The 15,373-nt window shown below is 44.6% G+C and overlaps 1 protein-coding gene across 1 annotated transcript in view; it reads right to left on the reverse strand.

The window, feature by feature from the left end:
* SYN3 (synapsin III) overlaps nt 1–15,373 on the reverse strand; it is a 202,229-nt gene that overhangs the window by 45,173 nt on the left and 141,683 nt on the right. The gene's annotated exons all lie outside the window — the stretch shown is intronic.

A 15,373-nucleotide genomic window follows, 5' to 3' on the forward strand; every position in this document is an offset into this window, starting at 1 on the left:
TGTCTCCCAAACAATTCCCAAGCACAACATGGAAACTAGAAGAAGTCTGCAGCCATATCCCATAGGATACTCTGGAGGCTAAGAGAGTTTGATAGCACGGCTGGGGTTGGACCATGCCAGAGTTGCCAGAGAATGGGCCCAGCACTGTATGGTCTCCTACTGTGAATGTAGCCTCAGTCTGTCTCACAGGAGTGAGCAGGAGAGTCGTTTCTATCTCACATTATGCCCTATCTTTGTGTGCTCTCACATTAGTGTTTTATTTTGGTTGTACAGACAAATGGTCTATGACATGTGGCTGTATGTCATACCACTCCCATATGATAATTTCCGCTGACTACCTTTTTCAGACAGAATTCGTAGTGGGTGCATTTTTCACCCACAGCCACAGATATTTACACCACATTTCTTTTGTCCACTGACCTGGAAAGTCAGGTGTTACCTCACATGAGAAATGTTTATGCTATGGGCCCAGTTTGTCCTGTTTTACAGCCACATTTATTTTCAGCATTTTGAGCCCTTAGGCTCATGGAGGAATTCAAATACTTCACTAATGTGGCCTGGCAGTGAGATACACATCCCCTACTCTTTGTGCTCTGGGACATAAATATGGGGAGTATGTGTCTCCAAAGCCGTGTTCCATGGACCTACCTCCTCCATGGGCTGCACATGGAGTTGAACACTGGCAGCAGCTCTTGTGAACCCTGAAGTTGTTGTGGCATCTTTTGTAGGCATGTAGAGCAGGTGGGGGCCAAGTATGAGTCTTGTTCTTCCTACATCCTTTTTCTTGTGTTTTACAGTTCCAAGTCTCTTTCTTCAGATAAAAATCTGCTGTGTTTATCCAGACTAATTTTTGACTCATGTCAGAGACACTGAGGACATGAAAGGCAGCCATTGTATCCTATGATTGAATTAGCTCTGTGTCTCTTGAGATTTCTTAGGAACTTTCAAATTATGTGTTTTTGGTAGGAGCCAAAAACTGTAGGAAGGGCTCTATTTCACCATCTCTCCAAATTCAGCAGTTGCCTGGGAAAGAAAATAAGGTCCCAAAGTGCAAACTTCATTTTTTCAAAACTGAAAGTATCATGTTTCAATGATTCTGTGAATGAGCACTAATAAACTTTTTTTTTTAATCCAAAGAAATGAAATGCTGTGAAACTGTAAAACGTAAGTTTTTCTGACATGCATTTTATTTCTCCATGTTTCATTCTTGAGGCTTTTTGAGATTTTGACTTTGGGTTAGGGAAAGAATCTGAAACCTTGAAACCTCTCAAGAGCTGAGAAGACCTTTTCCTCCCTAGGCTTGAAGGGCATGAGCCCACAATGGCACCACATGAGTATTTGTCTCCCTCTTGTGGCTTATTCCATGAGATAAGACACCATCCTGCTCCACCTGTTTGCTAAAGCCGGTAGAGCTTGCAGTGAGGTGGAAGAAATGTGTTCGGTGGGTGTCCTATGCGACTATCCTATACGCCGACTTTACCTGCAACCTCAGTGCTGGGGGACATCCTAGTTTGCCATTAGGAGTCAAAACCAGTAGGGGAGTCCAGTGGACTCCACACAGGACACAGGCAGAGTTATTTTCAGCTGGGACTGGCTCTTGTTTACATCTTTCCCAGCTGTAATGAGAAAAGGGCTCCTGAAGCGAAGGCATTCAGAGGAAGACAGAAGAAACCACTGTGTGGATCAGCCTTTTTCATCTCGCAACCACCACCTCAGTCAGCAGCATTTTTCCCCCGCTGAGCACACACGTTGATGTACCGCAGGCTGCAGCCGCCAGGAATGGCGAGCAGCAGGAAGCAGAGAAATTCCTTTCGCAGTAACACATAGACTCTCTTCTTTAGCTTGGGCGAGCCTGAAGAGGCAAAGGATGCTGTGGTCTCCGTGAGCCCACTCCTTCTGTTTTGTCTGGAGAGAAAGGGTTCACCCTTTACTGGAAAAAGAGGTGGAGACCTGTGCTGATTTCATCTGTGAGGCAATACCTCTACTTCTCTGGGATAAATGAAACAAATGTGAGTGAGCTAGTCCACACCCAGCACAGGACGGTATTTGTTTCTTTCCCAGGCACATTACTGAGGCTGTCATGGGATCCAGGTAGGATTTTGGAATGTGGGCAGAAACCTGCATGGAGGTAAATGGGCATGTGCCCGAAAGAAGGGCATCGGCCTCACCGGGGGAGCTCATGCCTGGCACTTGGCTGAGGCAGTGCCAGGCACGGGGGTGAGGCAAGAGGAGAAGAGGCACCACTCGCCCATGCTGCCTGTTGTCACCAAATGCACTGTCCTTCCATCACTGTATGAGCATTGTCCTCGCTTACAGGCAAAGTCTGAAACTAGTCCAGAAAGTGTTTCCTTATTACAGTTCTACCTCTCCTCTTCCCATCAGACTTCATGCCATTGGATTGTTTTCCAGAACTGCTTGCTGAAGTCTTTTAGAGTGGTCCCGGCTTTATTTATCATGGAGGTAGTGCCAGCGCCTCAGAAATGCAGCCGCTCTCTGCTGAACTTTCATGCTGCACAGACAGTTGCTATCAAAAAAATAAATAGACCAAGCTTCAGGCACATGGGACCTCCTTTTAAAAAACAACAACAAAAAAATCTTTATACTGACAAAGAAAAATGTTTGCTCTCTCAGAGAAGCTAAATCATACCTCAATCTGTTTAGGACTACTCAAAACCTGTAAGATAAAACTTAATCTCAAGTAGGAGAAGCCAACTGGACTCTTCACTTTTTCTTGGTTTTGTTTCTTAAATTCTGAAATCAAAGACAGTTTTGTATACACTTATCCTTTTGGGCTTCTCAACTGTTTTCACCTATCAGTCGCGGGTGGGACAATGAAGAAAATGTTTAAAACTTCCCGTGCAGAGGCGGCTGAGCTCATTCCATGCTCAGAGAGTAGCAGGTGTCCAGGCTGTGTGTCCGTGCACTTTTGGACTTCAGTAGCAAGAGTCTCTGATACTGGACCTTAAGGACAGAGTATTATTTTATATGCATTTTGTAGACAGCCTTAATTAGCTAAATTAGTTTGTCTGCATCATAAATGTAAAGCAGTGCACACTGGATTTGTCTCTAATTGTGGCATTGCTGTGGTGATGGGTTGCAGACTTTTTTTTTTAACTTTCTCATTAGTACTTAGCTGTAGGCATTTGTGAGAAACCACGGCCTCCAAAAGCTCCCGCTCCTGTCCTCTTAGTTTTGACTCACAAGGTTTTAATGGATGAACAGAAAGCAAAGAAAGTCTTTGGTTCTCATACCATTCAGCAAACCTCCGGCTGGCACTGGCATTGTTTGGGAACCCTTGTGGGGATGAAAGCAAACTCTGTACAGATGTGGCCTCTTCTGAGGCCGCTCTTTGAGGCCTGTTGATTCTCAGAATAAAAAGCACGTAAGCAGGGTGACTGGCAGGGGATTTCCATGGAACGCTGTAAGTGAAGTTATTTTAAACTGATCCTGCACCACACAGGGTTAGTGATAGTCCTTGGTGGGAGTGGTTCCCAAAAGCAGGAACGCCGCTGTGACCCTGTGTATGCAGTGTGTTTTTCCGTAACCTCAGTGGGACTAGAGCTGGCACGTCCGCTCCACACAGTGGGACACTGCCTGGAGATCCTCTGGGCTGATAAGGGTCATGAAGCACATCATGATGCAGGCTCACCAGTTTGGAGCTGGGAAATGTAGAGCTGGATGAATGTGGCAAAAAAGCCACATGTAGATGGTTTACGCAGGGATAGCTCGGACATTTCTGTTCCCAGACCTTTCTAGGGAGGGAGAGGGGGCTTAGCACCCACGGGTCTGTCTGCTGTGTATTTTTGGACCTTGGCCTCCACCCATGAGAAGTTAATGGGGTGAAGCTGTCTGGTGGGGTATCTCTGTGCCTGCTGTGAAGACACGCTCGCGGAGCACTTAGGACAAATCCTTTCTTCCTAAACCCTCACGTAGGGAGTTTATGAGGCATGATATGCAAACCCTGCCCCATGAAAGGATTAATCAGCTCTCAGAAACTGGGAGTGGTAAAAGGGGTCCCTCCTGAAACAAATCCCGCTATGAGTACGACCACTGATTAAACTGAGGCTTTGGATGGTAAAACTGTAACCAGGGCAGGAAATTTGATTATGTCCATCAGTCCTGCTGTCTGACTTCATGTGGCTAGTGCTATCCGGAGCTCACCACTATGGCAGCATGGCATCTCACACGTAACGACTGAAGCCCTGGCTGCACAGAAGGCAATGGGAGTTAGCTCATTCATTTCGATGAGGCTATGGTTTCTTTTGCAATGTCCGGTAAAGAATGTTTATCTCAAATTCCTCTCCCACCCTGAGGTATTTTCACTGTTTTATTGCTTGATGATGCAACTTTTAAGCAATCCTGTGAGGAGGGCCTTCTGTGCCCAAAGTTGAGGCCAACCAAGAGTAGGAGGGCAGCCAAGAGGCTGCGGATGGTCACCCAGCTTATGACACAAGGTCCCAGAGGGACATGGACCAAAGCTGCCTCAAGGCATCCCTGCGGCAGGGAGAAGCAAGCTTTTCTGGGAACCTGGGGCAGTGCTGGGGCAGCTCAGAAAGAAGGGAAGCAGCTGATCCCTTCTTCCCTCTTGTCTCTTCCCACATGTCTGCAAGGCCTCAACCAAGACCATGAAGGAAAGGTTGTGACTCTTCCCTCTAGGGTGGCACATCTCCGTACCACACCAGCGCTGGCCTGCGACCACAGGCCTCATTTGCCCCAAAGTTTGCAGGTTTCCAAGGTAACACTAGGAGACACAAATTGTTTCTATATGTGATTTCATTCTTTTATGCCATAAGCTAATTTCTTCCTTGTACCACAATATGTTCCAGCTGTTGGTCTTTATCTGTTTCTGGGTTTCTTCCGTCACTCTGGTACATGGGTAATTTAGAAATGGTTCCCACATTTCCTCTTCAAAAGGAACAAAAAACCAAAAACACTCACAGGCAAAATCTGCTTGCTCCTAACTGTACTTCTCCATGTGAAAGGCTTCATGATCAAGTTCCCTAAAATATTACCTATCAAAAGGGATATTTAGCACTTGTTGATGCAGAGCAGAACTTCTTCCTTGGTGACGCTGTACACGTAGAAGCCCAGACAGAACTGGGACAAGCTAAGCTGTGCAGTATGAGACAAACCCAGCTTTTAATGTGGTGAGAGTACTAGTCCAAGCTTACAAAGACTGCCCTGGCTTGGGAGTGAGGGAGAATGAGGACCCTTTAGTTTGCGTGTAAAATTTGATGTGATCCTTTTGTGTCCCCACCAATTTATTGAATTATATTGAATTTAATTCCTCAGATCTGCGGGGTTGTTTCAAGAGGTGGTTAGGTGGTACACAGGGCTAGATAGACAGCTAGAGATCAGATTTTCAGAGCTGCAAGCAATCCGTGTGAGAGGTGGTTTAAACAGGTCCTTCTTCTCCAAGCACAACCTCAAAACATTTCCCAGCTCCCAAGGGCAAGATTATAGTTAATGTGCTTTCAAGATATAAGGTAGGGTATCAGTTTTAATTATTTTCAACTGCAAATATGTTATGAAGGGAAGAGAAGAGGTATAAGGAGTTGCCCAGAGAGGTGGGTGAACTTGGCAGTGAGATTCAAAGCTGACCTTTTCAAGGGCTGTATTAATCACTGGCTAAGCTAACATCTGACTTGTAACTTCAGTGGAAGACAGGCTGCTGAGTTTACGGAAAGAGTGAGGGAGAATTTTTCAGTGAGTCGGGAGGAAGAAATGAAAACGGAAATGGTTGTATGGGGTAGGTGTGAATTGCGAGTGAGCTGGCTAAATGGGGTGAAGCAGAGGCTATTTGTTTTAATTAAGCATGAATGCTATGGGACGCAGATGCCTGTGGACACCCTGATCCTTGGTTCCTACTGCTGTTCTTTGCTTACAGCTTATTGATGGGAACCAGAGATGTGAAGAATTAAGTACCTAGGTGTAAAATGAACAAGCTCTGAACTTCAGTGACCTCTATTTCAGGCTCATTAGTCTGATCTGTCTTGGGAGTTTCAGCTGGTGGCCAGAACTTTTCTCCCAAGGGACAACTGGCAAGAGAGGTCTACCTTATGGCCATGCTGCTCGTGAGCAGGGTGAGTTGCATCATGCAGCTTACAATGCTGTTTGGCAAAAGTATCCAGCAATGAACAGGTCAGATTTAAACTGTGCAAGGAATTTTTATAATGAGTGGGGTTTATCCTGACTCCAGATGACATTAAGAAAGCTTAGTGCTACTGCTACCCTTGCCAGTTTCTCTCTGTGAACGTGATCAGAGAAGCCAGTAGGGAACGGGTACTTTGGCCCTTTGGGTCATGCTTGGGGCATGCACCATGCTGCCAGGTTGGCTATGGGAAGTGCATCATTTAGTGGAAGTCCATTTGGAGTATGGGGCCCAAAACTGGCTTGTGTGTTGGCAGCAGTGCAAGGCTGGGACTGTTCCTCTTCTGCGACATGATAGCTGGCCAGGCAGTCAAGGGATTGGCACCCTGAGCTCACATAGTGAACCTCATATTAGTAGTGTTTCAGTTACATCTGCGAAGGATGGTGCAATGTATGTCAAGTGAAGAAAGTAGTTTTAGGCTGATAGAAGTGTACCTACATTGGGACTTTGTGCAGGTAGAAAAATTGTAGGGCTGACCTGACCTTTATACTGCTCTAGGGCAGACATGGGCAGCAGGAAGAGAGGAAGCCCCACAGATACCATGGTCTTTTATAATGAGGGGCTTATACTGACTGTAGATGACGTTGAAAAGCACTCTGAGTGCCGTCAGGTAATAAAGTAACAGCGTACTCCTACCATGCACTAGCTCCTGCTCACCCTCTTTACTGCAAATATAGCCTGAATTCCCAGATTTGGAGAAACAAGGGCTTAGATCTAGGGTTCAACAGAGCTGATTGTTTTGAGAAAATGGTTCAGCTAAAGCCAGCACTGACTGAAAACAGAGGGCACCTCCTCTGGTAACTGCTGCTCCACTGCTGCTAGCTTAGGGCTGAGGTCTTGAGTGTACCAGGCATTGCACAAAACCAGAAGGCAAACATCCAGGCAAACACGACTGGTGAATAAACAGGAACGCAGACATGTGCAGGTGTACTGGGAAGATGCTCAGCACAAACGAGCATACATCAAGTTGTGACAGCAAATCATCAATGCTCCTAAGTAGTTACCAGGCTAATCACGGGTAGATCCTGCTAGCCTGGTGGAGCCTATTCTGAGACTGATTATTTGACAGAAATGTGAGAAACCATCACAGCAAAGCAGGTCCTTCAGACATTCACATGACACTGAGTTTTCCCAGGCGTGCCGGCCAAGTGTGCTCAAGCCAGAGTTTCTGTCTTACCTAACCCACAGGCCTGGACCTGATCTGTAGCAAAACTCCTGGTGAGATTTCACAAACCCCTTAGCTTAGATGAAGTTTAAGGATGCAATGAAAGAACTAAGCTCTTCCTGAAGATGAGTTCTTGACTTCCAGAATAAAAGCCCAGGGTTTGAAAACCTGAGATCAGCATATTTCCACTGATGAAAACTCAGTTTTGAGCATGATCTGACAGAGCTCTCACTTATTGCCTGTCTGGGTGTGGTGGAAAGTATATTTGCTTGCAAATCTGTGCATTGGGAAGGACTTGCAGAAGTGTTTTTTTCTTGGAGACAAGATGACCTATTATCAATGTATACAACTATAAATTCAACTTAGAGTGTATTATGCTGAACGCTGTGCAAAATAAACCCTGCTTCAAGCATTTACAGTCAAAACAGGCAAGATGAAGGAGAATTATCTTCATTTTGGGAATGAAGAACTGAAACACTTGAAGGTTAAGTGATTTGCCATGAATCAAACAGGCAATCTGTTGCAGAACCAAGAATAAAATCCAGATCCCACTGAAGCAACCCAACCAGGAACATCCTTCCCATTGAATAGTTTAATTAACATAAATTAAGCAGCAAGTTAACTCAACATGTTTTTAATTTTACATGTGTACTTCAGAGAACGCAATAATTGCATTTTATAATCTAAAAATAAACAATCACATGTGTCTGTCAGAAAAACAACAGGCACACAGGAAAAATAGTTCAGCCTTTTATTATATTCGGTGTGAAGTCCTTCGTTAGGACTAAAATTGTGATGTGAAGTGAAGGAGGAAAGCAAAGAACTCTCTGCCTCTGAGCTAGTTTATTAGAAACAAAAATAACCCTTTTTTTAGGTCTGTGCTGTCCGAGTGCCAGGACTCTGTGTAAACAGAAGAGCCAAATGATAGATTCTTTAAGCACAGATCCTGTCAAATCCGCCACATCCTCAGTCAGCTCAGTGATGTTCAGCGGCCAAGAGGCAGAGCTGAGAATTTGCTAGCACCTAATATGTGCATTTGAAAGGATCCAAAGATGGAAAGAGTCTGGAAAGCACCTGAGCCCTCCCATGCACTGAAAGGGAAGATGAGAGCGTAACAGATACAATAGCAAATCCCAGTCAAGGGGAAGATGTCTTTTAAGCTCAACAACAAATCTGTCTAGTCTTTGAAGTTGGCTACGCCAGGCTTCATTCCCAGACAGCAGGGTGAGCATTCCTCTCTAAAACTAAGCCCCTGGCAATTGCTCCCCCCAGGAATAGGCATGTACTGAGTGTAGGAAAGCTACACATGAGTGACAATAGGATTTAAAGAGCAAGAGAGAGAGAGGAACCAATTTAGACCTCATGGGAACATTCACAGAGCTATTTCTACATGCAAAACACTTGCATTGAATTAAGCTAAATCAATATAAGCCAGCTGGAAACTGATCAATGGGGATGGCGTTCACAAGCAAACAAGAGATGATTTGGCAAGGGCTGCATACCAGCCGAGGGCCGCGTGGCCCTGGTCAGCAGAGATTCATGGGGAAGGTCAAAAGGCAAAAGCTCTTGTGGTAACCACTCTTGCAACATGTGATGCAAGCGCAGCCGCATGTCTGCACGCTACACTCCTCCCAGATCACAGTAACATCACCAGCCATGACAGCACAGGGCTGAGCCTGAGGCAACCCCCCCTGATAATGAGAATAAATCAGCTGGACCTCTGCTAGGAGGCTTGTGTATCCCCCAGCCCGCCTAGAGCACACGCCGAACAACTGCGTGTCTGCCCGCTGCATGTTTTGTATGCAGATCAGCCTTTGCTATCTTGGGGTCTCTTCTGCAACTCTTTTCCCACAGTTAAAGCAAAACGAGAAAGTTTGGCAGACCCCTGTCTTTTGTCTACAGAGCTGAAAAGGCACAACACTCTCTTCCTGTGACATTGCTACCAGTATGACACAAACCCTGCTTTGATTTTCACTGGGGAGATTTTATGCACTTTTTTGTATGTGAGGAATGTCAAGAAAATACCAGTAATATTTGACGCACCCAGTGTTATGTCCAAGACTGCACTTTGAGGCAGAAACTTGGCAAATTGGAACCTGGTGGCTGCATCCTTTCAGCAACTGCATCCTTTCCAGGAGAAATTCCTCCTTTTGCACTCTGCTTTTCTTCCATGATCAAAGCCTGTAGACCTTTATAAGGTCTAGATAGATCTCACTCCTGTGCCCAGGTTCATGTTGTTCGCTGCTGAAGAGTTGGGAATGAGAAACTGAAATAAGCAGGCCAATGTCATACTCCTTCAACAAGGTACTTCTCACCTAACATTAGATACCTATGAACCTCATTTTTACAGATGCCTGATTTGTCCGAACTATTTGAGACACGTACCTCAGGCTGAGAATAGCAGCTCTCCAATAATGCCTATATTTCTCCCCACTGATGCCAAAGACAGTGCTGGTGCCCAGGTCAGCTACACACACCTGCGTAATACACATCTACAGGATACACATTAGGTCAATTCTAGCCCCTGAATGAAATTTATTTTGAGCAACACCCTGGTGCCCAGAGGTAGAAAAAGCTACGAAAGTGCTCTGACTGGAAGAGTGGAGTCGCTGAGAGCCTCACCTTACAGGAGCTGGTGCTCTCTGGGACCATGGAGGGTGACTGGAGAAAGTTTGAACAAGGCTTTGTTGTCTATCAACAGGTACTGGGGGTCAAGGAAAAGGAGGAGCCTGGTTTGCTCTAAGATGCTGGGCAGTGGTCTGTGGTGATTGTGCATGGATGTGTGGACACTCTGTGTCCTTCTGGCCTCCACTACTAGTACGTGGCTCTCGGTGATTGTGGGAAATGATGCCAAGTGACTCTTCAGCTGGATGCTTCTATGACAGTTGGAGGTGCCTTTATTTTTGACAGTAGCTGATACTGAAGTACTGGATGCTTCTAATAGTTTTGAATTACGCCTGACATCTGGGGCTCACCAGGACACTGTATCACCGAAATTTGAAGAATACTGGCTTCCACATAAAAATGAAACATGTGAACCAGATGTCATTAATGCAGCAGAGTTTGTGGTTGTCAGGGGGTTGAAGAGCCAAGCTCCTTGATTTTGAGGAGCTGAGTCTCTAGGAAGAGAGCAAAGTGGCTGGAACCTGAGACAAAGCAGTCAAAATCTACTGGAGGAGCCAGAGCTGTTTTGTGGAAATGCAGTTAAAATTTGCCAGACAAAGGAAGTTACCTAATTCAGACTGAAACCTACAGAAGAGTGCTATCATGGCGCAGAAGATGTGGGCTGTTACAGGACAAGAGACTGGCAGCAGAGTGGTACACTGAGCACAGAGCCGCCTTCCTCATAAAGCAGCACATAGATCTACAAAAAACACAGGTCAGGACAATGGTATTTGGAAAAACCTTCCAGGGCCACGGTAATTTCTTTCACTTTCCAAGAGCTTCCCCAGCATGGACAAAGAGGACAATAGCACCACATTCTCAGATAACTCTTCATGGGACCGGTGAGCCGTGCTGCAGAGGATTAAAGCACTATCGTCCTCAAAGCAAATGAAATGCCTGTGTCTTGAACGTGGGTGAAGGTGCAAGATGAAGTGTTGCCAGGAACAGGGATGTCAGCATAGAAAGCAAAACCATAGGCAATTGACCATACGTAGGTGAAGCTCAGGACTTACTGTGGTGAGCTAATTCCCATTAGATTTGTGACTAAACTCATGGGCAATTAGCAAATTGGAAGAAGTACAATTTATAATCACACCAAGGGAAAAAAGTTATCCGTGAATAAAAACATGCCACTCCCTTCATCTCATTAAAGAGGTAACTCACTGAAGAGGCAGAAGATCAAAACAATTGAAAAAGAGTTTGAGGATATCTTCCAAGGGAAAGGGAGCCTGTTAGGGCTTGTTACATATACCGAACGCACAGGCCAGTTGAGTGAAAACTCCCATGGCATGGGAACAGTTGGTCAGCTGACACAGTCTGGCATAAATTTCTTGATGTCAGAGAAATTAGGTGTTTATTTCACAGACAGCATTACTAGACAGTCGTAAAGGTGATCATATCCATTTTTGCTAGGTCTAGTCACCTGACATAGCTGATGGCTAACACAGCACCGCAGTTCAGTGGATATGAGTTTAAGCAGTCTGTGGTGAAGCATAATATGAAACATTTTATTGTTAGACCATATTTGTACTCAGTACAAACAACAGGTTGGTAGAAAGCAACATGAAAATAAGAAACCACCTACTGGAAAAGAGTAAGGAGGTTAACTGTGACCTGGACATAGCATTGTTAAATTACAGGATTGTACAGAAGATGAGTGGTTTGTCAGCTACAAAGATTTCCTTCAGCAAAAAGCTGAAGAAGTAAAGACTGCCTGCAGTGTTAGAAATAGATGACACCAAAGTCTGGCACATCTACAAAGAAGCAGATGAGGTAAAACAAACCTTTAAGAACCGAGGTCCTGGAAGCATCCACTCCTACATGAAAGCAAAGCAGAGGATCTATGCAAAAAAGAAAGGAAAAAAAAAAAGAACAGTTGCAAGCAGTAGTGACATCTGAAATGGTAGCCTTGAGTTCATGAGGTTGTTATAACATATGGACATCTGGCCTTTAAAAACATAGGCAACTCCTTCAATTTTTAGAAGGGATAGAGAGATGAAGGTCACAAGGTCAGTTTTTTTGCTCAGAAAGGTCTCAAACAGGAGATGATTGGAACTGGCTGAGGCATCTGCATCCTAGGTTATGGCACAGTAAGAATGAACAAACTCAGAGGTGCTCATCAGTAACTCTGCTGGTGTTCTTGCACTGATGGGGATTTTGGGAAGGTCCATACAACTGTACAGGCACAGATGCCTAGGGAGTATTGTACTTTTAAGAGGCTTTCTGAAAGCAAGTGGCAGCAGCAACTGCCTTGATCACAGGCCCATGTTATGCGAAGATGGATCAGGAGATCAGGCCCCAGTGAAACGCACCTCCTGCAGATATGATCGTTCTAAATTATTTCTGAACAACAGGCACAGCTCATTCAGGAATACTGTTTACTGCTATTTAGTGAGAAAGTACTGCATCAGCTGGCATTCAGGATAAGCATCTCTTGAAGTCAAAATAATTTTGCAATTACTCAGAAACTGATTATGCTTTCATCACAATGCTGATTTGCCAAAAGATCACAGATCAGTCCAGTATAACTTGGGAAAAACAAACCGAAAAGTACTTGAAATGCAAGGTTTCTGTAATTCACAATGGCTTATCTTTTTTTGAAAAAATGCCACCAAGGCAGCATTTTCTAGTGGAAATGTCAAATGAAAGCAGGAGTACTTTAAATAGTAGGAAAAGATTTCATTTCCCTTAAATGCAGATATTTTTTTTCCCATGAAAACACATTAAAACAATCTATTGACATTACATTTTATGCAAAGCAGTGCTATTGGGACATTCCAAATCACACGAGACTTTTAATCTTGTAATGGTCTACCTGCTGTCTTCTGCTAGAATTGCAGTCTCTTGTGTTATACCACCAAATCAGCAGTGCAGATCTAAGAGAAGCACCTACAAATGTTCCAGGAGTCTCAATGCAGCTAGTTACAAGCATTAATAACTGTAAAGTTAATTAGGCCTCAGAGGTACTTATGTATCTAATGACCATTTCTGTGGTCTGGACCTTCATACTTTTGGGGCAGAGAGGCAAAGCATTGCAATTGTATTGAAAATAGCTGAAACATCTTTTATTTTATCACAGCACAGTGTCCAACTTCCAAACCCCTTCCCCCCCAAACCCTGTGAACCTCAAAATGCCAATAGCAAAAAACTAATCAAAAAGTGAAACAAAAGGGTTCTCCTTAAAATAAAACATAAAATTAAATTTCCTTCTGGACTCCCCATAGGGTTCTCCCGTCCCAACAAGGGAATAGTGACATCGACATCGGTTCAAGGTGTCATCCCCTCTCTGAGTCATTCAGCTGCGCAGAAAGGAAGGGAAAGGGAAAGCGTTTAGAACGGGTCTCCAGGGCTTTAGCCCACTGAATTCCTCCTCAGCATACAATCTCGGGAAGAAGTGAAGGAACCCCTTCAGCAGGAAGTGATTCAGAAACATACGATGGTCTGTTTGCAGTGACTCACAACACATCAATAGCAGAATTGTCCAGAGACCTATAGAATGTCAGGACTCTTTTTATACCATTGTGCAACCACAAGTACCAAGAAACATGTGTTTCCTATCACTCAGCCCAGCTTTATGCTAGGCTAATATATATGAGTCTGCCTAAATGCGTGTTTGAAAACAGTCCTGGGCTTGCATATATGTAGAAAGTTTCGTGCTCAGGCATATTATTATTATTGTTTTTATTATTTAGATCACAAGTCTTTCTGCTGGGGATTGTGTGGATGCAATTACAATTTGTTCTTTGTTTCCAGCAGACTGCACTACATAAATATGTATACTTTGAATGGTGCATATGTTTAACAATATATTCTAAGAGCAGGTTCCGTGCAGACATGCCATCAGGTCTCTGCGGCTGATCACAGCAGTCTGTAGCACTGCAGCCTTGTCAGAGGAGTGGTGACACCCAGGCTGCCTGTAACTTATAATAAGATGATGTTTTACCTTTTGAAAAATTTGTCTTCTCGTGACAATTTGGGCTAGAATATTCCACCCTGAGTGCCTCCCTTAAGATGAATATATGGAGAATTTCAGGTAAACCAGGAGACTAAACACTCTTACACACATACACTCACACATGCAAGCAAGGGAAGAATTGTTGGTTTGCTATCGTGAAGAATGCTCATGACTGCTTCTTTGGGAAACAGACAACTCTAGCTATGAGAAAACTCAGTGAAATGTAGCAGTCCTTGGACTTCTTCATCCTTATGAAAATTTGGCCAAATGTGGTCAACTTTCATACTTCTGGTACTGTAGTTAGCACCTGCGAAGCACAGTCTTGCCAAAGATCTCCCCAGGCCTATCAAAGCATCTGTCTGCACTGAGCAGGTTGCTGAAGTGCAAAGGCTCACTGAGATCTTCCCCTGCAATTGCGAGTCTCGGGTGCTATAGCTACTGAACTGAAACAAGGGAGTCTGTGGGTGTGGAAACATGGACAAACAAATATAGGGAAGCAAATTACTTTGTGTGAACTGATGTATAGCAATTATTCCTGTTCATTCTTACTCTGCATAAATGGGAGGTGGGGGGCTAATTCATGCAATCTAACCTTCATCAAAGGGCAAATAAACTACCTTATGTTTACAGCATAATACGAGCTGTCATGCAGACAGATACTGGTTTATGGTCATTAAAAGCTGATGGGATGTGCTACTGCATGGTGATGGTTTTGCATATTTATTCCTTTCTGTGTGCATACCACACTCCCCGTGCTAGGCCAGTGTCAGGGCTGCAGCACACCATGTGAAAGCCATGGTTCAGACGTAGAAAAAACAACAATCAGCTCTGGAGAGAATGACTGGATTTGGACAGGGAGCAATGGAAAGTCAGGTCATGACACTGGAATTGAAGACTGCTGTGGAAGAGAGAAACTAGAACTAAAGGTCTGGCTGGGTAAGAATAAGGATGGGAGCCAGAGCGGAGCATATGGGGACCAGTGGGACAAAAACTCTGTGTGGACAGATCAGATGTGGTCTGATGTGCAGCAGTGAGGAAAGCAAGGAGTGGCTGGGCAAGGAGCTATGGACAAGGAAGAGCAGGGTGTGAGCAAGCGTCTTGTGGAAGGCGGATATTGCACAGGGATCAAGGTGCAAACAGAGAACTGGGATGAGCTGGAGAGAGAGTCTGGAATAAAGGGGTACACTGTGAATGAGTCAGGTGTCAGGGGAGGGAGTCTGAGAAAGGAAATATGTGGAAAGGCAGAGTATTGGCAGGAAGGGGAGAGAGCAAAGACAGAAAGCCAGGGATGAGGGCACTGGACGGGCCAGCCAAGGCCCATGGCACTGGTGACAAACACCAGAACTCTGGGCAAGATATTTAGGACAGGGAAGAACAGGTCAGATGTTAAAACCAACTACATGAGGAGAATGGTGTCCTGGTTTTTGTTAGAATGGAG

The sequence above is a fragment of the Opisthocomus hoazin genome, chromosome 8, assembly GCF_030867145.1.
Source record: "Opisthocomus hoazin isolate bOpiHoa1 chromosome 8, bOpiHoa1.hap1, whole genome shotgun sequence".
Taxonomy (NCBI): domain Eukaryota; kingdom Metazoa; phylum Chordata; class Aves; order Opisthocomiformes; family Opisthocomidae; genus Opisthocomus; species Opisthocomus hoazin.